The sequence below is a fragment of the Balaenoptera acutorostrata genome, chromosome 4 (genome assembly GCF_949987535.1).
Source record: "Balaenoptera acutorostrata chromosome 4, mBalAcu1.1, whole genome shotgun sequence".
Classification (NCBI taxonomy): domain Eukaryota; kingdom Metazoa; phylum Chordata; class Mammalia; order Artiodactyla; family Balaenopteridae; genus Balaenoptera; species Balaenoptera acutorostrata.
Genome location: NC_080067.1, coordinates 74891707 through 74915062, shown reverse-complemented (window position 1 = coordinate 74915062; position 23356 = coordinate 74891707). Strand labels below are relative to the sequence as shown.

General features: G+C 36.0%; 1 protein-coding gene across 4 annotated transcripts in view; it reads left to right on the top strand.

Moving 5' to 3' along the window:
* FGF12 (fibroblast growth factor 12) overlaps positions 1-23356 on the top strand; it is a 555783-nt gene that overhangs the window by 354722 nt on the left and 177705 nt on the right. The gene's annotated exons all lie outside the window — the stretch shown is intronic.

Here is a 23356-nt window from a genome sequence, read left to right as displayed (position 1 = left end):
CCAAACAGTAAACATGTTATAGTAATTCTTAGAACATCATTTCTGGAAGACCAAAGTTACTTCTCAAGGTAAACATTGAATATATACTTATGTATATTACATGTTATTTTATTTTGATTGAGGACAAAATTATTGATTTAAAAAGAAAAATATATTAAAATATTATGATAACAAGATAATAAAGACTGGTAGAACTGCAGTTTTGTTTATAGTTTTTTGAGATAAAATGCAAACATTAATAGATTATTGATAATATCCCTGGAAATAGTGTTTAACTAATTTAACTATATAGGTGACAAGTTTGATAACTAAACAAATCATCAGGGTCTGAGAGAGTATATTTGCATTTCAGAAGAATTTTGATTGCAAGCCTCAGAGCCAAGAATGATCACTTTCATCGTATCTTTCAGTTTCTGAACAATCGTATCTTTCAGTTTCTGAATAATAGTGTACAGATACCTGGGGGGAAATTCGTGTTGTTCTAAAATTATACAGGGCATCATATTGTTTCCCAAAGTTTGTCTGTATTCCCTGCTAGATCTTTAGTACTAGTCACATAGTAAATGCTCATTAAATCCATATCCAATTGAGTTGTCTTCTGATGGAGGTGATTTTGTGGTTAGACTGACATTCTACCCAATTGCCTAAGATAATCTAAGAAGTCTGATATTTTACGGTGAACTATCTTTTAAATTAAAAATAAAGATCTCAGGAAAGATCTACAATCCCTAGAGTGTGAAAATGCTCTTGTCCACCCCTTCTAAATTATTCTTTGTTCACTTAATGTTACACATTACAAAATATGAATTACAATAAAGAAAATATCTTATTATAAAGAATTTCATCCCATTTTCTGCCAAGTAGGTGATTAGCTTATTGTGGTTTGCACTGTTGGTTTATGTTTGTGGGAATGCATTCTTTAAATGGTTTAAGGTTTAACTGAGTACAGAAGAATGAGGATGCTTTCCTCTCCATGTAGAATTTTCATTTATTGCATGTGAACTTGAATTCAGATTTAGTGAAGCTACAAGTATAGGTGGAAAGAATCAAGGATGTGGCTTAGCTGTGTCACCCATGCTATCTCTGGGGTATCCCTTGTTCGGGTTTCTTTTTCTATAAAATGATGTGGCTGGAGATGATAATATTAGTATCCTTTGTCAGACAGAACCATCCACCCAACTTAAAAAAAAGATTGAAAAATTATAAATTGATGAAGATAGATTCAGTCCTCAAGTGAGCCAAATAGCCACAGCCACAGGATACAGCTGTTACCTAGACAGCTGTCCTGTGGATCCGTGACGTTTATCACGGGGCAGTGGCAGAGAGGTGAGGGTGAAAGCGTGGGGTCAACCAACACAAATACCTTCCTTCAATGTTTTTAGAAAAATAATTGAAAGTGCTTTCTCTGCAGATGCTGGGTCAATGGCTAATATAGAGCTACAATCACATATAAATACACACACTTATACGCACATATACGTAATATATATACATATATAGAGAGGTGTAATGGCGTTACAATAACACACATACTGAGGGTGCTACATTTTGTCAGAAACTTTTAGAAACTGTCTGAATTCACAACTTTAAAATATCTTATTTTTTATTAAGACAAACTACTGCATACATTTATTGATATGTTGGTATTAAAAGGAGTTTAAATATACAAAATAATAAGACTTAGATAAATTCATCTGTATACCCAACCCCTTGCTTAAAATTTAGTTAAAAACATCAATACATTTGAAACCCCTGTGTGCTCTTTCTGGTGGAGTCCTGCTTTTCCCTTCAGTACCAGACATAACAACTATCTTGAATTTGACATTTTTTATTTCTGTGCAGTTTTATAAATACATTTTTTTCATATATATATAATGCATATACTTACATCAGTCATAACATCATCTTGCATGTTTTTAAACTTTTTATAAGAGGATCATTACTATATATAACTTTTATGTATTTTTCTTCCCCAATATTATGGTTGTGAGATGCATATATGGTGATATATTTGCTTTATATTATTCATTTTTGTAAAGTATCCCATTGCATGAACATACCCAAATATATTTATCCATTCTCTTTTTGGTGGATAATTATCATTTCTATTTTAAGGCAATTACAAATAGTGCTGCTAAAATATTTCTTGTAGATGTTGAAGAGGCCTTCGCTGGCCATCCTTAATAAAACTAAACATTTCACCTTGACCTATTCTGATACCCTACTTTTTTTTTTTCTAGTCATAGCTCCTATGATGACCTGATATGCATATTGTTGCAGCTTATTTGTTTATTTTTGATCTTCCTAGCAGGAGAATGTTTCATGAGTGAAGAGATTTTGTTTTGATCTTTGATGTATCTTTATTATTTTTTTTTCACATCTTTATTGGAGTATAAATGCTTTACAATGTTGTGTTAGTTTCTGCTGTACAACAAAGTGAATCAGCTTTATGTATACATATATCCCCATATCTCCTCCCTCTTGTGTCTCCCTCCCACCCTCCCTTTCCCGCCCCTCTAGGTCATCACGAAGCCTCGGGTTGATCTCCTTGTGCTATGCAGCAGCTTCCCACTAGCCATCCATTGTACATTTGTGTCTTGAGAACCTAGAATGATCATTAGTACATAGTAAGCACTCAACAAAAATTGAAACGAATGAATGAATGTGTCCTTGTGCATGTGTAAAAGTTTCTCTTGATCATTGGCTAAATATTCTATCCACCTAAATATTTTTAACATTTGCTGTTGAAATAATGTTAGACTTCAGAAAAATTACAAAATAATACAGGAAATTCCTGTGTACTCTTCACCCAGCTTCCCCTAATGGGTACCACTTTATGTAACAACAATACAATTATCAAAGCCAGGAAATTAACCTTGTTACAATACTATTAATTGAGCTATAGACTTTATTCAGGTTTTGCCAGTTTTTTGACTAATGTACTTTCTTCTGATCCCCCCACACATATTTTAATTAAAAATATCCAATGAAACAAATAATTTTTATATTTACATTTTCTGAGTGTGGATTGAAATAAAAATATCAGAGAAGGATTTAAATTCTACTCATGTTTTTTAATAGAAAATTATAAACCTCTAAGTTGTTAAAATGCCTTTTCTTTCTCTACTTTGTGTGGGCAGGAGTAAAAGCATTTGATTGTTTGGAAAAAAAAATCTTGTTACTATGAGCATCTGTCAGAAGTGTGCTGTTTGGTTCAGTAGACGTCATTAGGTCCAACCAACCTTACCATAGTATCTTGGATTGAATTGATAGGACACCTGTTCTTTTGTTCATGAAGAAAAGACTAATTACATGTAATTGAGTACAAAACCAAATGGGTTTGTCAGCAGCAACAGATACAAATCTCTGCAAGTGTAATGATACCAAAGATGTAAAACAGTGTTGGAACACTGACACAAAAAAGACAACTGCAGTTTGGAGAGTATTAATAGGAACATTTTACATAAAATTAGAAAGGTAATTATTCTGCTCTACCAGTTTCCATAGGAGAAGATACATTTGAAGAGGTCAAACATGCTGGGGTGAAAACAATTAAGATATTATAACCAAATGCATTGTTCCCTTTTTCTCTGAACAAAAATATTAACAGCCATTTCACTGTGGCATGAGCTGCCTGATAAATGAGTACAATGGTGAAACTCAAGATATTCAAGCAGGTGCTGTACTGTTACTTGTAGAGGGTTTATGAAAAAACCCCTTCAGTGTCGGAGGGGAAGAATGTGGTGGTGGTTGAGATAGTTTCAGAACTCAGTGACTTTTAAGGTCTCCTTCAGTCTTGAGATTCATTTAAAAATTATTTTGAATAGATAAGATAAGTATATGGTACAGAATTGTAAAGGCACGAAAAAAGATATACAGTTGAAGAAGAACAAAACAGTTCTTGACAGCCAAGAGCTGGCTCGGCGCTAGCAGCAGGCCGAATATGAACAGGTTCATAGGACGCCAAATCAGGCAAGGCCACTGTGACCATGATGGATCAGGACAAAAACAAGACCACTCTGTAATCATATCTGAATGCAGACAAAAACAAGAAAGTTGTCCAAACTACAAAATGATCAAATATTGCTGTATCCTGGTTTATATGGGTGGGTGCTGCCTCATCACCAGGAACAGGATGTTGCTCTGTTCTTCTTGCCTTCTAGATAAGAATTATTAAGATAGCCAATTATAGAATTACACCTGCATCCAAAGAGCATTCAACTTGGAATAAATCTGCTTTCTTTGAGCTCCCTTAAAAATCACTTAACATGAGACCAAATCCTGGAAGTCCTTTCTTACACCTTACTAAGACACCCCAGTTCTGTCATGGTGTATATTTTTCCTCCTTGCTGAGAGTCAGTGAACCCACATTTGTTTAACCACAGATGTGTGGATGTGTTTCTTTGACTAGAAGACATTAACATAGTCAAAAGCAATTTTCTGTCCCTCCCCTCTCTGCCACCTGGCCACATTTCTTGGTATTCTTCCAGATGCAGTCTGTGCATTAACAACATACACAATATTATATATCTGTATATGTCTATATTTATCTATCTATCTATCTATCTAATCTTGTTCAGTACTTTTTCTTAACTTAAAATGTTGTATTTACAAGACTTTTCCATATTAGGACATATTTAAATGGGATATTTTATTTAACCTAGTTTCCTCTTGAAGGACATTTCAGTTCTTTCTAATATTTTGCTAATGTACACTATGCTATAAACAATATCCTTGTACAGAAGTCATTCTGCATATGTGCAACTATATTTAGAGGATGGATATTTAGAAGAGGAATTGTTGGGTCAAGGTTTTATGCTTTTATATTTTTGAAAGATAGCTATTTCCTCTCCATCATACAAATTTACACTTAGAGTGACTGTTTCCTTATTTTCTAGTCAACACAATGTGTTATCAGACTTTTGGTTCTTTGTTACCTAAAAACATAAACTTTAAGTTTTCTTATTATGAGTTAGGTTGAGCACTTGTTCATATAGTTTATGAGCCACCTGCACTTCTTTTCCTATAAAATGTCTGTTTATATTTGTTTCTATTAAGTGTCTGTTTTATCATTTGCAAGAAATCTATTTATATTTTAAAAATCAGCTCACTGTTATGTGAGTTTCAAATATCTTTACTCATTTTGTTGTTTGCCTCTGAATTTTTTTGCCATGCCTTATTTTATTTTAAATACACTTTTATGCCCTCAGCTTTTCTTTCCTATTTAGAAGTGTTGTACTCATTCCAAGATTATAAAAAAACCCTCCCATGTTTTAGTAAGGAATTGTTTCATTTTTATACTTCATATTTAATTAATCTAGAATTTTATTTCTTGACTTTTGATTCTAGACCTCTAATATTTTGTGTTCCTAACTACCAGTTACAAGTACAAATACAGCTTCTTCAGATTTTATGAATGTATTAAATTCTCCATGAGTTCAGCATTAAAAATATATATTTCAACAGGGCCTGTATCTGAGTTTCAGAAATCCAATTGGAAATTTAAAAATTTAGTCATCCAGCTATGTTTTCTATACAATACCAGACATACGACGTTTTGATACCACCAATCACAAGTATACAGACACAGCCAAAGCCAACAGAAGCTCTGTATTGCTAAACGGTGAACAAAAACATGATCCAAATGGTTAGTTGGAGAAAATCATTAAGGATATAAGGGATGCTGCAAAGAATTATAAAGATGCTCTGTCTTCCTAACAAGGGGCCTTTGTTAGGTGAAAGAGATGACATGGAGTTCATCTCTTTCACCTACTCAGACATACACATTATAGTAGTCATGGGCGAGCGAGGGCTACGCCATATCCAATTATAGGGATATTATTTTCTTCTAGTGTCTTCTATACTTTAAGAATATATCACAATTTGTATGCGTGAAGTCATACCTACAAGTTGGATGAAAAGAAAAAGAAATGCGTGCGTTACCCTGCTGATTTTCTTTAAGCAAGCTTATTTATATAATCTTGAGCAACACTTTGGTACATGTAATGTTGTTACTCTTACAGTGGCATGCCTTTTCAAGTGCAAAATTAATATTCAGCCTTAGCTTATGAATGCAGTTACCTCACTTGATTTTTTTAATTAAAGAAAAAATATTGCCTTTTGACTTTCAGAGCTAGAAGAAAAGTAATGGACACTTGTTAGAAATTTGTTTTTGTTGATTGTGTTTCAATTTTAAAGACTGTTCCTTCAAATAATATTTATGGAAAGCTTGAGCAAGAACCAATTATTTCCTTGAATAGTTTTCCCATTCACATATGTTCATAAGGAAATAACTCCTCAGACTTTTTTTTTAACCTTGGCTTTGTAGCTTTTTATGCCTTATATTTCCTTTTGATCCTAAGACTTCTGCCCTCATGTGCCCCTCTGTTTAGTAAAGTAAAACATGAGCCATTTGAAATTATCCTTTTTCCTAGTTGCTCTATGACTATTTATGGGCATATTGATAGGAAGTATACATATACATAGTGGTTAAGAATCTGATGGGAGCCACTTCACCAAGTGTATTCCTAGAAGAACTAAGGACTGAGATTATCTTTAGTCTGTTCCTGGCTCTGTGAGGTGACCAGTGCTTTGGTCTTGGGCAAGTCACATAAATTTTGTCAGATTTATACAATCTCTGGTTTTACAAAATGAGAGGAACAGAGAATCTCTAAGCTTTTTATAGCCTTTCCTTTAATTCTCATATAGAAGTAAATGTATGCTCAGAAAAACTGATCGACAGATTCCATTTCCATAAATACCATTTGTTCTGAAAGGTATGTTACTGACAGGAAATCTTCAGTTGCAGATCCCTATGTGATATTCTCAAGGTGTATATAAAGATCTGGAGGGTCATACATATAAGTGATAGAGCCAGAATCGAATGCAGGCTATCTGACTTGAGGTTCTTTGCCTTGGAGTTAGTTATTTAACCTCTTCACATCTTACTTCCCTCATTTGTTAAGTAGGGATAATAATAGTACTTAGATCACAAGGTTGTTGTGTAGATTAAACGGGTGATTCATGAAAAATGCTTAAAATAATGCCGAAAACCTGGTTAAATGTCGTCGGTTGTTGTTGTTATTCTCATCAGTCGGGGTAAGAGTCCTTGTTTGCAAGGAGCTTATAGACAGTGACCATTTTAACAGAAGTAGAATTCTTACTGGTGGTAGCTGTTGTTACGTGAAAGAATTTAAAAGTGCTTAAGCTAGAGGGTCTGGAGCAGTGCTCTAAGTTAGTGGTTCCTAAAGTGTGCAGTCCCTGGACCACCAATATCAGCATCATCTGAAAACTCATTAGAAGAACACATTCTTGAGCCTCGCGCTAGACATGCTGAATCAGATAGAACCTCAGGGCTGGGGGTTAGCAGTGTGTGTTTTGACAAGCCCTCCAGATGATTCTGATGCACTGCAGGAGGTATGAAGGGGTACGCTCCTCTGCACCCAGGATTTGGAGTGTTCACATTTGCTAATGAAGCAATCTCTGTCTTGGGACTGTCATGCCTAGTTCTACGGGAACCTGATTCCTGATGTAATAGGGAAAGCATGGGTCTGTAGGTAGACTGAAAAGCATACTGAAATCCAGACTTTCTAGTATCTCAAACATGTGTGGAATCGGTTCCATTTTGATGTATTTCCTGGAGAGAGTCAGAGCTCAATTCTAGATGGGTTATGTGATCAAACACAGGTTTGGGGAATGATAAAAAAAACCCCGTATATAATGATATAAGTAAGTCTATACCATATAGTTTTATGTCTTGGAGCTTTTACACATGCTAATTCCTTTTGCTTGGAATGACTTCACCAATCTTACCACCTGATAAATCACTCTTACCCTTCAGAACCCTTCAAAGCTCTTATCTCCTTTGTCAGTGTGAAACCTTCTCCAGCCATCCTCCTCAACTGCCACCCTCCCTCACACAAAACTCCACATAAATTACTCATTTCTCACTACTGTGTGTGAACCTCGTGTGTATATTTACAGTTGCAGAAGTCACGTTATACTGCAATTCCTTATCTGCATTTGTGTAGGTAAGGAATAATGTCCTTATTTGCCCTTCTGCCTAGGACAGCAATGGATATTTTCCAAGTTCCCGTACTGGGGGGTATGCAGATATGTTTCATTTAGCTGGCACACTTCAGACAAAAAAAATCAGTGTATTTAAGCAATGGATGCACCTACTTTCTGCCACATTTTCCTCCTAGCTGCCTGTGTCCTAAAGACTTTTGAGTTTGGGATACCTGTGGTTCTCCCTCAATGTTTATGAAATAAAAACAAAACAAAGCAAAAACAAACAAAAAACTTCAAAGGAAGAATATACACCACTTAAATGTCACCAATTATAAGGCAAAGTAGCTTGGGCTGTGAGTCAGATAACCTGGTTTCTAGTCTAGGTCCTGTCCCTAATTAGCTGTGTGATCTTGTTTCAGTCATGTAAGCTCTCTGTTCCTTGGATTTCTATTCTGTAAAATGAGATTTTGGAAAAGATCATCTCCAATATTGCTGACAGATCTGAAACTTATAAAGCCTATAAACTGGCAATGATTTTTGCTTTGACCTTTGAAACTTCCCTTTTAAACACATTACAAAAAAAAGGGCAAAATTGTGAGAACAGATAGTGCAATAATTTTTGCATTGAATTTGAAAACAGTAGTACATTTACTCTACCTTCAAAATATATACAGAATTTGACTACTTCTCAATACCCCCATTGTCACTACCTAGTCCAAGCTATTCTCATCTTCGGACTATTACAATAGCTTCCTAACTAATCTTGTACTTGTGACTTTCCCCCTTCAGTCTAGTATCCACACAGCAGCCAGAGTGACCCAGTTAAAATAGGTCAGATAAACTGACTTATCTGCTCAGTCTCTTTCACTACACACCATTAAGGGTAAAAGCCAAATTCATCCCATGACCAATAAGGCTTTACATAATCCTGCCCATTACCTCCTGACTGTTCTCTCTCCTTCTTTTGACAAGTCTCCTAGCCGTTCCTTTAACACGCCAATCATGCTCCTTCCTACCCCCATCTTCTAAAATGTTCTTCCTCCAACTATCTAAATAGCCCACTCCCTCATCTTCTTCATTCCCTCACTCAAAAGTGAAACCTGTTCTCATGGAGGACTTTTCTGATTAATCTATGTATATTTCAATCGCTGTCTTCAACATTTCACTCTCCCTTGGCAATTTGACTTATTTTTCACTCCACTTACCATTATGTAATATACTTATTTATTTATTTTATTTTTTAAAAAAATTTTATGTGTTTATTTGGTTGCACCGGGTCTTAGTTGCGGCAGGCGGGCTCCTTAGTTGCAGCTCATGGGCTCCTTAGTTGTGGCATGGAAACTCTTAGTTGCAGCATGCATGTGGGATCTAGTTCCCTGACCAGGGAACGAACCCAGACCCCCTGCATTGGGAGAGCAGAGTCTTAACCACTGCGCCACCAGGGAAGTCCCCTTATTTATTTTATCATCTCCCACCTCCACTAAAATGTTCCCCACATATACCACACATTTAGCTCATTCATACTTGCTTATGTTATTTTTTCCAGTAATAATGTCATCCTCTAAAAATAAGATCAATTGCCTTTTGTCTTTGAGAACTTCTCCTGATGTTTTTAACTGGAAATCCTGCTTTTTCCTCTGCATACACAATATATCTCAAGGTATTTTTGCACTTTAATCTGTATTGATGTATCTACTCTCTTTAACTTATAAGTTTCTTGAGGCCATTGACCATGTCTGCTTATCTCTATGTTGGCATGTAACAGGGCCTTAATAATGGATAGTGCCTTAATAATGGATATGGATAGCTTAATTCAAAGTAACAATAGTATAATCAGACTACCATTTAAATTTAAAAGCTTAATTAGAGTATAAGCTCCACAGGGCAGGGAGCTTTGTCTGCATTTTGTACTTTTGTATCCCCAACACTTGGAATAGTGCCAGGCACATACTAGGTTTTCAGTATTTGTTGAATAAATGAATAAAAGTGAGTTCTCAGAACAGCTGCAACAAAAATGAATACGATTTTGTCAAACAACACCTAGCTTGAAGGATTATTGCAAATTAAATCACATTTGCTTTTTTTTTCCTTTTTGAGAATGACAGTTTAAGAGACTTTAAAGGATGGATAAGGAAGTCATTTTCCATTATGAAAATAGGAGGAAAATTGAGTATGCGTAGCCTGGAAACGTGAACTCCATAGCAATAATAGTAAAAGAAGACAGTTTTATATAGATCTTCAAAGTGTTATGCGAATATATATTTATGGTGATAATTACAGAGGCATCATTTTCTGAAAGTATGTAAATGGTACGTTTACCCAGAAGAGAGGGAGCCATTGCTTTTATTATTCAGCTAGGACCAACAGCTAAATTTAAGCTTATGTTGCAGGAAAAAGAAAATATACACTCAGGTGCTTTAAGGGTAAGAAAAAAGGGCAGCCAGGGGGTCTTGAAGTAGTGGAAAAGGGTATTAGAGTTGCGATGAATTAGAGATTATTAAAATCTCCCTGAAATTACCTGATTCTGAGGCTCTGGAAAGTGAGTTGATTTGCTCAAGACAGAGTAAGGAAAATTCAGTTCTACTATATCTATAACCTGTGTTCCTTTCTCTATATAAGTTATTGCTTGAGAGATTATACTGATTTACCTGCAGCCTCAAACTTAATAGATTTTAATGAATGGAATTGGGATTTGTTATATGTGGCTGGTTCAATTAGGCATTCAGTCTCTGTCCTCCAACTAAACAAGGGATAAATTATAACTTTATTCACATGTGGACCAATATTTTCCAGAGCATACTACCTACCCTGAAGTACGAAATAACTGTATTTACAATGAGGGATTTGAAAAATAAAACAGTCACCTATGTGCCAAGCATTATTTCTTTTTATTTATATATTTATTTGTGGCTGCGTTGGGTCTTCATTGCTGTGCACGGGCTTCTCATTGCGGTGGCTTCTCTTATGGCCGAGCACGGGCTCTAGGCATGTGGGCTTCAGTAGTTGTGGCACACTGGCTCAGTAGTTGTGGCTCGCCAGCTCTAGAGCACAGGCTCAGTAGTTGTGGCACACGGGCTTAGTTGCTGCGCAGCATGTGGGATCTTCCCGGACCAGGGCTCGAACCAGTGTCCCCTGCGTTGGCAGATGGATTCTTAACCACTGAGCCACCAGGGAAACCCCAAGCATTATTTCTTAATGTATGAGTTTGGGCCACATTAGATAATAATAGGTAATGTTTACTGAGTACTTGCTAAAGTGTCTAGTACAAGTATGAAAATTTTATAAATTTTACTTGTTTAAGTATTATAACCATCCTATAAAGGGGGTACTGTAATCATTCCTACTTTGAAGATGAGTAAACTGAGGCATAGGAAGTTTGAATAATTAATCCATGGTCACACTGGTATTAAAAGATAGACCCAGGATTTGAACTCAGTGAGTTTAGTTCCAAGGTTAATGCCTTTACCATTTTATGCTGAATACCTCATTTCTCTTTCCTCATTAATATTTCCTAGTGCATTAAAAATCATACCACTGCATTCTTCTCACAACACTTTAAAAAAGTATTACGAAGGGGATATGACTTACTTATAAAATATTATGGTGGTTTGCAGGCTAAACATTGAACTTGAGAGGATTTTTCTTCAATATGTTCAACATATTTCAACTATAAATTAAAACTTTTTTTGAAATAGTAAAGCATTATACAATAATTTTAAAGATCTTAAATAATCTGGTTGCCTTTTAAATATATCTGACTTGGGAAGTTTGAGGTGTGTAGGCTGTGTGTGTTTGTGTGTGTATATATATTTCCATGTATTATTCAGTAGCCTAGATAGAGTGGTACTGAGTAGGCATCCTGCCAGGATCTAGTGAGGTTGCACTTAGTACATCTGCTTTCCCTGACACTGAGACAGAATGTGGAGCACACACCCATGTCAAAATATGTCTGTATAACATTACTAAGCCCAATCCATAGTATTATAATTGAATTTTTAAAAATGTCCTAAAGAAAGCCTCTCTTTGCTTCCTCTTACTTAGATATTGGCAGAGACATCATTTTTATTGTTGCTTTTGTATGTTCCAGGGATCAGTCCTGATACGTGGGGAAGCAGTGTGGTGTTGTGGATAGTCCACAGGATTTTAGAGACAGACAGTTATGGATATTAACATGCATAGGATTTTAGAGACAGAAAGTTATGGATATTAATATGCATTTCTCCATTTAGCAGCTGCATAAACTTGGGCAATTTGCTTAGCACTTTGAAACCATAGCTTGTCATCTGCAAAATGGGAATTATATGTAAAGACTTCAAGTACATAATATCAAATTTACCCTCTTGAAAGGAAGTGCTTTGGAAAGTCTAGAGAGGAGAAATCTATGCTACCTGAAGTATGATCCAGAGTAATTTCAGGGAAAATGTAGGACTTGAGCAGAGCTTTGAGGAACTGTGTAACAGCCTTTTTGGAACCTCATCTGCAGTTTCACTGCTCATCTAGGTCCTGGACCCAGCCTTCCCATCTTTGGGAGAATTTGATTGAAGTCTAATTTAAATAGGATTAAACCCCACTGTACTTGGAATTTCCCTCAGGGGTGGGGGCAGTGGAATGAATCCAGTTACATATCTGTCCTCAGTCCTTGGATTCTCCTGATAATCTGAGAAGGGAAAGTCCTATTAAGATGCAAGGGAAGACAGTCCACCTCCAACCTATATCCAAGTCCTCTAGAAAAATGACTCCAAAATTTTTGCACATCAGAATCACCTGGATACCTTTTAAAAAACTTGAGGCCCAGATCAGTAAAGTCAGAATCTCTGAGGATGGAACCCAGGCCATCAGTATTCATTTAAAATCACACAGATGATTCCAAAGTGCAGTCAAGTGTAAGAGCAGTGATTTCTTCTAGAAAATTGCTTCTTATACTTTAGTCTGCATTAGAATCACCTGGAGGACTTGTTAAACTACTGATCTGGGGGCCTTAACCCCAGAATGTGTGATTCAGTAGGTCTGGAGGAAGGTCCAGAGTGTTTGTGTTTCTAACATGTTCACAAGACCACACTTTGAGAACAGTACTTCTCAAACCTCAAGTGCATAGTGATCATCTAGGGATCTTGTTGAACCGCAAATTTTGATTAAGTGGGTCTTGGATGGGACCTGAGATTCTGCCTTTCTGATAAGCTGCAGGAGATGCCAATACTGGCCACACCTACCTTTGGTCTATGGACTGGTAAGATTTGCTATGCAATGGCATCACCTGGGAGCTTGTTAGAACCACTTCAGACCTATTGAATATGAAATTGCTTTTTTTTTTTTTTTAATTTATTTTTTTATTATTTATATTTATTTTTGGCTGTGCTGGGTCTTCGTTTCTGTGCGAGGGCTCTCTCCAGCCGTGGCAAGTGGGGGTCACTCCTCATCGCGGCGCGCAGGCCTCGCACCATCGCGGCCTCTCTCGCTGCGGAGCACAGGCTCCAGACGCGCAGGCTCAGCAGTCGTGGCCCACGGGCCCAGCTGCTCAGCGGCACGTGGGATCTTCCCAGACCAGGGCCCGAACCCGTGTCCCCTGCACTGGCAGGCAGACTCCCAACCACTGCGCCACCAGGGAAGCCCGAAATTGCTTTTTAACAATGCTGCATGTTGGAATCATCTGAAGAGGTTAAAAAAATACCGGTACCTAGGTTTATTTCTGAAGACTTTTATTCAATTGGCCTGGGTATGGCCACGGCATCAGAATTTTAAAAAAAGAAAAACAAACTCCTCTGTAGGTTGTAATATACAGCAAAAATCTTTGAGACAGAGTTACACAATAAGATATTTGTGTTAAATACAGAGCAAATCATTGCTGTCCTGGTATGGAATATTCCATGATATTTTATTGTAAAAGGAGGCCCTCGAGATGGAGATGACAAATAAATGGCCCCTCCTGGGTCTACAACAGATGTCAATAAATTCTCACAACATTTCTTGTGGCCGAGCCTCAAACGACTTCTTAAGACATAGCTTCAGGCAGCTACAAAAAAATGACTGGAGTTTCATGGACGCCTGCCGTGCGCATGCCTCATCTTCATTAACTCCAACATACTGAGGACCAACTGGGTTCTAGTTACCGGGTTACAAAGATGACTGCAGTACAATTTCTGCTTTCTAGCTGCTCCCAGGATAGTAGACGAGGTTGAACGTGTATGTAAAACAAAATTTAATAATGCAAGGTAGCACTGGTACTGCCAAGTGATTAGAAAAATCACCAGATTCCGGAGATGGGAGCAATCCCCAAAAGCCATAGTGCTCAGAGAAGGTGGATTTTATTTATTTATTTATTTATTTATTTATTTATTTATTTATTTATTTATTTATTTTTTAAGGGTTAGCTTTCTTTTTTTTTTTTAATTTTTAATTTTATTTATTTATTTATTTATTTATTTATTTATTTTTGGTTGTGCTGGGTCTTCGGTTCGTGCGAGGGCTTTCTCTAGTTGCGGCAAGTGGGGGCCACTCTTCATCGCGGTGCGGGGACCGCTCTTCATCGCGGTGCGCGGGCCTTTCATTATCGCGGCCCCTCCCGTTGCGGGGCACAGGCTCCAGACGCGCAGGCTCAGCAGCTGTGGCTCACGGGCCCAGCTGCTCCGTGGCATGTGGGATCTTCCCAGACCAGGGCTCGAACCCGTGTCTCCTGCATTAGCAGGCAGATTCTCAACCACTGCGCCACCAGGGAAGCCCGAGAAGGTGGATTTTAAACTGAATCTTGAAGAATAGGAACAAAATATGTAAGCTAAGATTAGGAGAACTGCATTTCAGATAAGGAGGCACAAAGTCACCTAGTGCAGAAAGTTCCTGCCATCTTGGGGAAAAATGAGCTAATTTGGATGAAGCAAAGAGATTACGTGGAAGTGTCAAAGGGACCATATTTTAGAGTGCCTTAACTGACACATGGGGGAGTTTAAAGTTTACATTTTAGGATGTGGGGGACCAATGAAAGTTACTGAACATTGCAATAGAGTAATAGGTGAAATGTGGTGGGATTATAGTAGTGATGGGCCAAAAGAGAGATTTTAAGGTAGAGAAGAGTAATGACAGAATCATCATCTTATTTTTCAAAATTTTTCCTCTATTTCTAAAAATATCTTAACACATTTATTTCTATAGATCCACTTAATATTTTTGGAATGAATATACATATACCACATATATATATATTCATTGCGATCAGTAAATATAACATTTGAGTGTCAATGACAATGTAAATTGAGTAGAATCATGAATGTTTCCTTTGTGGCTTTTTCACTGGCTTTCCACTCTTTAAATATATAATTGCTCATCAATATTACGTGCATAAATTTTCAAAAGTGCTTTCTTGTTTTGGTAATTAGTGATAATGAAATGTAAAGCTTTGGTTGAACATACCTAAACCATCTCAAGCAAGTTAACTTATATTGTCTGTGTGTAATTTTAACTAAGAACTAAAGGTTTTATATTTTCTGGGTGGGGCATTTCTGCTTGGCTGAAAAAATTCTTTTAAGGCTTCCAAATTTATTTATTATAGTTTCATTTTTTTCTTACTTTCTTTACAACTATTTAGGTTGTGGTTACTAGAAGTTCTCTTATATTTCTTAAGAGCAACAATATTATATAGCCTTACAACCCTTAGCACCTAAGTGTACCTTCCTTGGCTGACTTCATGACTCTGGCAAAACCACATTTTTGAGCTGAATTCAGTGCCCCCATATGTAAAGATGGAGGCAGAGTACACGTGTGGAGTTATTTTTTTCTATTTTAGACTTTCATCATAATGATGGCAGGTACCGTGCCTGTCTTTTAAACCACTGCAGTGCCTGGAATACAGGTGATGAATTCATGAATAAACCTAATAGGGCATAGTGTCAGTTTTGGCAACATAGTGTTTGATGGAAGATTTGTAGAAGACACAAATCTAAAATCTTCAAAACATGCAGAGATTTCTTGGAGGATGTTTTTGCCCATTGATCTTACAGAGTGACACCTGTGCTGTTCACTGAATTCTTCAAGTGGAATGTGAGATGAGTCTTCTGTGTAAGACAAATAGGCTGCAGCAGATGAGTGATGACAGGCATTTGCTTTCATTATCAATAGTGATATGCTTCATTTTTCACCTTAATGAAAAAAAGAATCACATTGAATTGACTTGTTAATTATGCAAGTTTTTGAACATCTTTGAAGTAACACAGGAAAGGTTATACGATAATATCAGGATTAAAAGCCAGTGGCGGCATTTCTACCAAAGCTAAGGCAAATATTTCTACTAGCTCCTGTCAAAGAAAGGGATCATCATGTTGCTCATTTTCACTAAGTTGAAAATCCACAATGTTTGCTATCAGCTAATGCTTGGAAGAAAAAATTTAAGTCTCTAAGCTCCAAACTACTAATCAGTTCCATAAGTCAGTAAGTTCAGTGAGCAAAATAAGTCAGACAGTTGAATTATTGGACCAATTGTTTACAAAATAAGGCACGCTGACTGAAAGCACTGAATCAACATAGGCTAAAGTATGTCAATTTTTACATTTTATTTTAAATATATAGTTATTTTAGCTCACTGGATCTTACATATATAAAATGAAATACATTTTTTTTTCTCCCATGACATTTTAAGAAGTTTAAGTTAAATTATGAGATAGTGATGACCCAGGCATCCACGACCCTTGCCCCTATTATGAAAGCTCTAGATTTGGAGGTTTAATAACAATGCCATTACCAATACCAATAATACCTTGTATTTTACTTTTATAGTTTAATAACTAGTTTTTAAGAAAATTATTATCTTAATTGATTTGCATAGTAAGTCAGTGAAACATTCAGAGCAGACATGAAGGCTCAGGGAGGTTACATTACTTCAAATCATCAAGGTCATAAAGCTGTCAAATGTTAGAACTAGGGCTTGTAAACTAGAGCTGTGCCTTTTGGACTGAAGTTTAGTCCTCACCTTGGTCTTGTTTTCTTGACTTAAAGCTAAAGAAGTAGGGACAATTACATCCTTCCCTTAATTTCTGTAAGAAATGCTGTTTTTGAGGTTAAATTTGATGATCACAATTATTTTAGCTTCTACTGTGCAATGCACTCTGGATGAAAAAGAAACATAATTTCATACTTTTGAAGAATTCCTACTTTGCTGGGAGACTCAGGCAAAGACATAAATATGAAAAAGCAATGTGATAAGTGCTGTGTATGGAATACTGTGGAATTAGGATGAGTGAATAATTAATTTGTCTGAGTGAATACTCCATTGTACCATAATTTAAGTAACTGCTTTTGTGTTGGAGGATTTAAGAGCTCAGACTATCTCCTAGTTTGCTGACTATTCAATAATAGCATTTTCCTATTGAAAATGGGGAGGGGAGGAGAATTGACCTTATTAAATGATAAATAAATGCCAGAAATAAATATTAATTTCATAACTAATGGAAAACCAGTTGAGTGACCTACAAAAATTATCATAAATATTATAATTACACGTGTTATTATAAGAGACTATAGGATTATAGGTGAAAATAACCTGGTACCAACTTAATTTTAGGTTAAGATTTTGTAGGATATGATATTACTTACACTCTAACAAAACATCTTTATTGAGAACATTTTGAAGTGTGGGAAGTGGTATGAATTTTCAAGACAATCTGATATTGAGAATGCACAGATTATAAACCCAAATATCTCTTTTCTATCTCAGTAGCTTCCACTATAAATTTATTTGGGTTTTTAATGGGTCATAAAATGCATCTTTTTCTCTGCACATTCGGCAAATTCAACCCAGAATTTCAAAATACAAGTGTACTCTTTTATATCTGTACATTTTTACAAGCAATAAGAGTCTATCTTTAGAAGTTACTTGAGAGGATACTGGATTTACCTGTTGTAAAGAAGAATTTGTCATGAACTTTTCTCTCCCTCCCTCCCTATTTCTCATCCTCTTCTCTTTCTTCTTTGCATCTTCTTTGGTTGTAACATTAAGTGCTTTCTGATGTGTTTTGGATTGTCACCTTTTTGTCACTGGGATAACTTGTGTGGATAATAGGCAGATCAAAATTAAGTTGAATAAGAACACAGCACTTTTATTTCACCTAGCAGACAGACAAATACTGTATGATATCACTTATGTGTGGAATGTAAAAAATAAACTAGTGACTATAACAACAACAAAAAAAGAAACAGACTCACAGATATAGAGAACAAACTAGTGGTTACTAGTGGGGAGATAGAAGGGGGGAGGGGCAAGATAGGGGTAGGGGATTAAGAGGTACAAACTACTAAGTATAAAATAAATCAGCTTCAAGGAAGTATTGCACAATACAAGGAACGTAGCCAGTATTTTGTAGTAACTATAAATGGAATATAAACTTAAAAATTGTGAATCACTATGTTGTATACCTATAACTTACACAATACTATACATCAACAAAAAAATGAAAAGTAAAGAAAAGGACCTAGCTCACAGAGTTGTTCCAAAAATTAAAAATTTAAAAAGAAAAGGACCTAGCCCACAGAGTTGTTCCAAAAAAAAAAAAATAGCATTTCTTACGAAGTACTTTTTTCTAGTCCAATATAATTTTATGAGATGTCCAGTATCTTGGTTGTAATAGATTCCCCAAAATCTTCCCTTCCTCTTCATTTTCTCAAAAAGATGCATCACCCTACACATGCACACACACACCAGCCCTATGCATCCTGTGCTCCTGCCCTCTCAAACTTTGTATCATGCAGCTTTTCTGGCTTTCCCTTCAGATTCCATATTTAAATACATTCCATATGTGGTAAATATTATCTTTGATTTTTTCTTACATGCTTAAGTATGGAAATATGATCTAGAAAAGCTATGAATAAGCAAGCTTAAAGAGAAACCACTGCTGAATCATTTATTTATTTGGTTATTATTGAATAGTAGCTTCTAAGACCAAGATGCTTCTAAGACCTCGTTGCTAGGCAATGAGGATAATAAAAGTTTCCTGTGCCATCAACTTGCCCACAGAATAGTGGGAGCCTCAGGGAGATTTACAGATGAAGGTGTATTCCTCAGGGACCATATCTGTTGAATATGTCACTGTTTTCCTAGCCTAAGCATGCCATGTGACCTATACTAAGTGCTCAGTAAATATTTATGGAAAGAATAAATGACTTTTGAATAGAGATATATTACAAGAAGTTGTGTGAGAGTTCTGCTAAGGCCATGGAAACTTACTCCAAAGTTTTGGATGGCACTTTTCATTCCCTTCTTTTTTTACTTTGTACCCACACTGCCCTCAAATTAGGGCTTTTTATATCCTGAAATAAAGCCAAATAGTCAATTTAGTTTGTTTATTTATTTTTAAAAATTTATTTATTTATTTTTGGCTGTGTTGGGTTTTCATTGCTGTGCACGGGCTTTCTCTAGTTGCGGTGAGCGGAGGCTACTCGGCTACTCTTCGTTGCGGTGTGCAGGCTTCTCATTGCGGTGGCCTCTCTTGTTGTGGAACACAGGCTCTAGGCTCGTGGGCTTCAGTAGTTGTGGCATGTGGGCTCAGTAGTTGTAGCTCACAGGCTCTAGAGCGCAGCCTCAGTAGTTGTGGCACATGGGCTTAGTTGTGACGCGGCATGTGGGATCCTCCCGGACCAGGGATTGAACCAATGTCCCCTGCATTGGCAGGCAGACTCCCAACCACTGCACCACCATGGAAGTCCCTAGTTTATTTTTAAAATGACATTTTACATGTCAAAATGCCTACCATGATGCCTGAAAAAAAAAAGTAGGCATTGAAGGAGTATAATCTCTTCAGTTTTTCCTTTCTTATTAGTTACTTTTCTTTCATTCTCTTCTTCCATTTAAATTTCAACCTGAGACTGACTTAAGTTTTGTAGGTCCTAAAACTTATACAATTTTGGGCATACCCTTTGAAAAAATAAAAAAAAATATATAACAGTGAAATGAAATTTAGGTACAAAAATGAGTAGAGTGAGAAAATAAATCATAAAAGATTAAATTTTAAAGAGCTGAAACGTATCACAAAGATTATAAAATCCAGGGAAGTAATAAAATATTTTAATTAATTACTTGATGTGTACAAGTCTATACATTTCTTTCCCATTATTTTGTTTGTATAATCTTTGAACATCTTTTCATATTTTATAATACATTATCTGTAGAAAAATAATTCAGTCCTTCCTGTAGCGTGAGTAATCAACATCAGCCTTTTATTATTATTATTTTTTAATTTATAAAAGTTTACTTAGCTTCACAGCTCATAATCATTTCATGTACCTATTGAGGATTGTTATCAAATTTGAGAATTTTTTGTTATAGATTTCAGGAAATTTCAAATCCACCACCCAGGTCCCCCAGTGAATAACTTGCTATTCATTTTATATATTACTACAATAATGCTATGTACCCAACAATCACATAACCCCATTTGCATGTATCAGCAAGTATTTATGTCTCATGTGTCTGGGGTGGTTGGCTAAGCAACTCTACTGATCTTGTCTGGCTTACATATCTAGGGGTCAGCTATCAATCAATTAATCTAGAATGGTGTTGGATGGATTACCGAGGCCACTCTGTTGTTCTCTAGGTGTCTTACATCCTTTTCCTGGGACCTGCGGGTTAGTCTGTGCATGTTCTTCTCAATGCCGTGGCAGAGGAGAAAAGCATAAACAAGCCAACCTGAGCTCTTTTTCAAGACTCTACTTGCATTGGCTGACATCCTATTGGCCAAAACAAGTCACATGGCTCAGCCCAGTATCAAGGGGTAGGGCAGAATATCCTTTCAGAGAACTGCAAATTTATATGGCAAAGCACAGATACAGGGAGAAGTGGAGAACTGGGTGTATCAATGCAATTCATCTACCATTTCCTTCATTACTTAAAAAAAAAAAAAAAAGCAGCCTTACTGAAGTATAATTGACCTACCAAAAATACCTGAATGTTTAATGTATGCAATTTGATGAGTTTGGACATATGCATACACCCATGAAATCCCCTTTGCTTTTTTTTTTTTTTTTAATAGGAACACTTAACATGAGATCTACTCTCTTAACAAATTTTTAAGTGGACAATATAATATTAGTAACTGTAGGTACTATGTTTTACAACAGATCTCTAGAATTTATTCTTCTTGAATAACTGAAGCTTTATACCCATTTAACAACAATTATCCATTTCTTCCTCCCTCTAGCTCCTGACAACCACCATTCTACTGTCTGCTTTCATGAGTTTGATTATTTTATTTCCTCATATAATGGGGATAATGCAGTACTTGTTTTTCTGGGACAGGCTTTTTTCACTTAGCAAAGTATCCTCCAGGTTCAGCCATGTTGTTACATATGACAGGATTTTTTTCTTTTTAAATGCTAACATTCCATTATAAGTATATACCATATTTTCTTTATCCACCCATCCATCCATGGACATTTAAGTTGTTGCCATATTTTGTCTATTGTGAATAATGCTGCAGTGAACATAAGAGGACAGATACAGTCTCGAGATCCTGATTTCAGTTCTTTGGGATATATGTCAGGAGTGGGTTTGCTAGATCATATGGTGGTTCTATATCTAATTTTTTGAGGAACCTCCATACTGTTTTCCATAATAGCTGCACCATTTTACATTCCTACCAGTAGTGCACAAAGTTTCCAATTTATCTGCATCCTCATTAACATTTGTTATCTTTTTTTTTAATAGTGGTCTTTCTAACAGGTATCAGGCGATAGCTCATTGTAGTTTTGATTTGCATTTCTCTGATGATTAGTGATGTTGAGCATTTTTCATGTACTTACTCATGATTTGTACATCATCTTTGGAGAAATGTCTATTCAAGTCTTTTGGCCCTTTTAAATTGGGTTATCTGTGGGTTTTGCTACTGAGTTGTATTTGTATATTTAGGATATTAACTCCTTATCAGATGTATGGTTTGCAGATATTTCCTCCCATTCTTTAGGTTACCTTTTCATTCTGTTGATTGTTTCCTTTGTTGTGCAGAAGCTTTAAGTTTGATGTAGTCCCACTTGTTTATTTTTGCTTGTGTTGCCTATGCTTCTGGTGTCATATCCAAGAAATCACTCCCAAGATCAATGTCAAGAAGGTTTTCCTCTATGTTTTTTCCTACGAGTTTTACAGTTTCAGGTTTATGTTTAGATCTACAATCCATTTTGAGTTGATTTTTGAGTATGATGTAAAATAAGGGTCCAATTTCATTCTTTGGATGTGGATATCCAGTTTTCCTAACACCATTTGTTGAATAAACTATCATTTCCCTTTATTACCTTTTTTCTTAACTTTTTCCATGTGATTCAGTGATTGAGTTTGTTACAGACCTCAACAGCACCAATTCCGTTGTTTCATTTTTAAATATGAGTCAGATTTACGTAAGATTTAGAATGAAATACTCGTTTTGGAAAGAACAAGATTGAGAAGATGCTTGAATGTCAGATTAGATGCTTGGATTCTTATTTGGCTTATAATTGTAGTCTTTATTCACCAAATGTTTACTGGGATCCTGAATCCTGAATATAAGCGGAATATGTACTACTATCCTGCTTATTCTCTCTCTTAATCTCTCTCTCTGTTTCTGTCTCTGTCTCTCTCTTTCTTCCTCCCCAGCTTTCTCTTTTTCTCCATGTTATACAAGTGTGGTTTAGGTGTGATCCTTATCTTGGAGAGTTTATAAACTAGTTGTGATTGGGAAAGAAAAAATATTTTTTAAGGAAAATTAAAAATTGTGATAAATACAGTATAAATCTAGGACTAGGGGAGCTGAGAAGTGAGAGAAAGCCCTTGGTATTTGGTGTATCATTCAAGCATGGGAGGAGTTTCGGTATGAAGATACGGGGAGAGTGACATTGCAAGCAGAGGCAGTGCAGTAAGCAAAAACATGAAGTTAAAAGGTAGGAAGAAGAAGATCAAATTACTAGAGGCAGTAAATAAATATATTAGAGTGAGTAGTGCAATGGAGCAGAAATGTATGCTGTGACTATATGTACATAACCTTGAATATTGGGCTGAGATGTTTAAGTTTTTAATTTTCTTTTTATCTTAAAAAGCAACTTTTTCCTAGAAATAATGTTCCTAGAAATAATGTCTTTTCATGACCCTTATAATCAATGACATTTATTGAATATAAGATATGTACATAGAACTGGGGTAGACATTGCAGAGACTTACCCTCAAGAGTCCTTAAGGATGGCGACAGATGCGTAAACAAATAATTATAATACCATGTTCCAAATGCCACAACAGAGATATGCCCATGAAATAAATAATTATGGAAAAAGAAACAACTGTCTCTGAAGGATCTGGATAAGATTTATGGTTCAGTTAAATAGGGAAGATAGGCTTTCCAAAAGAATAATA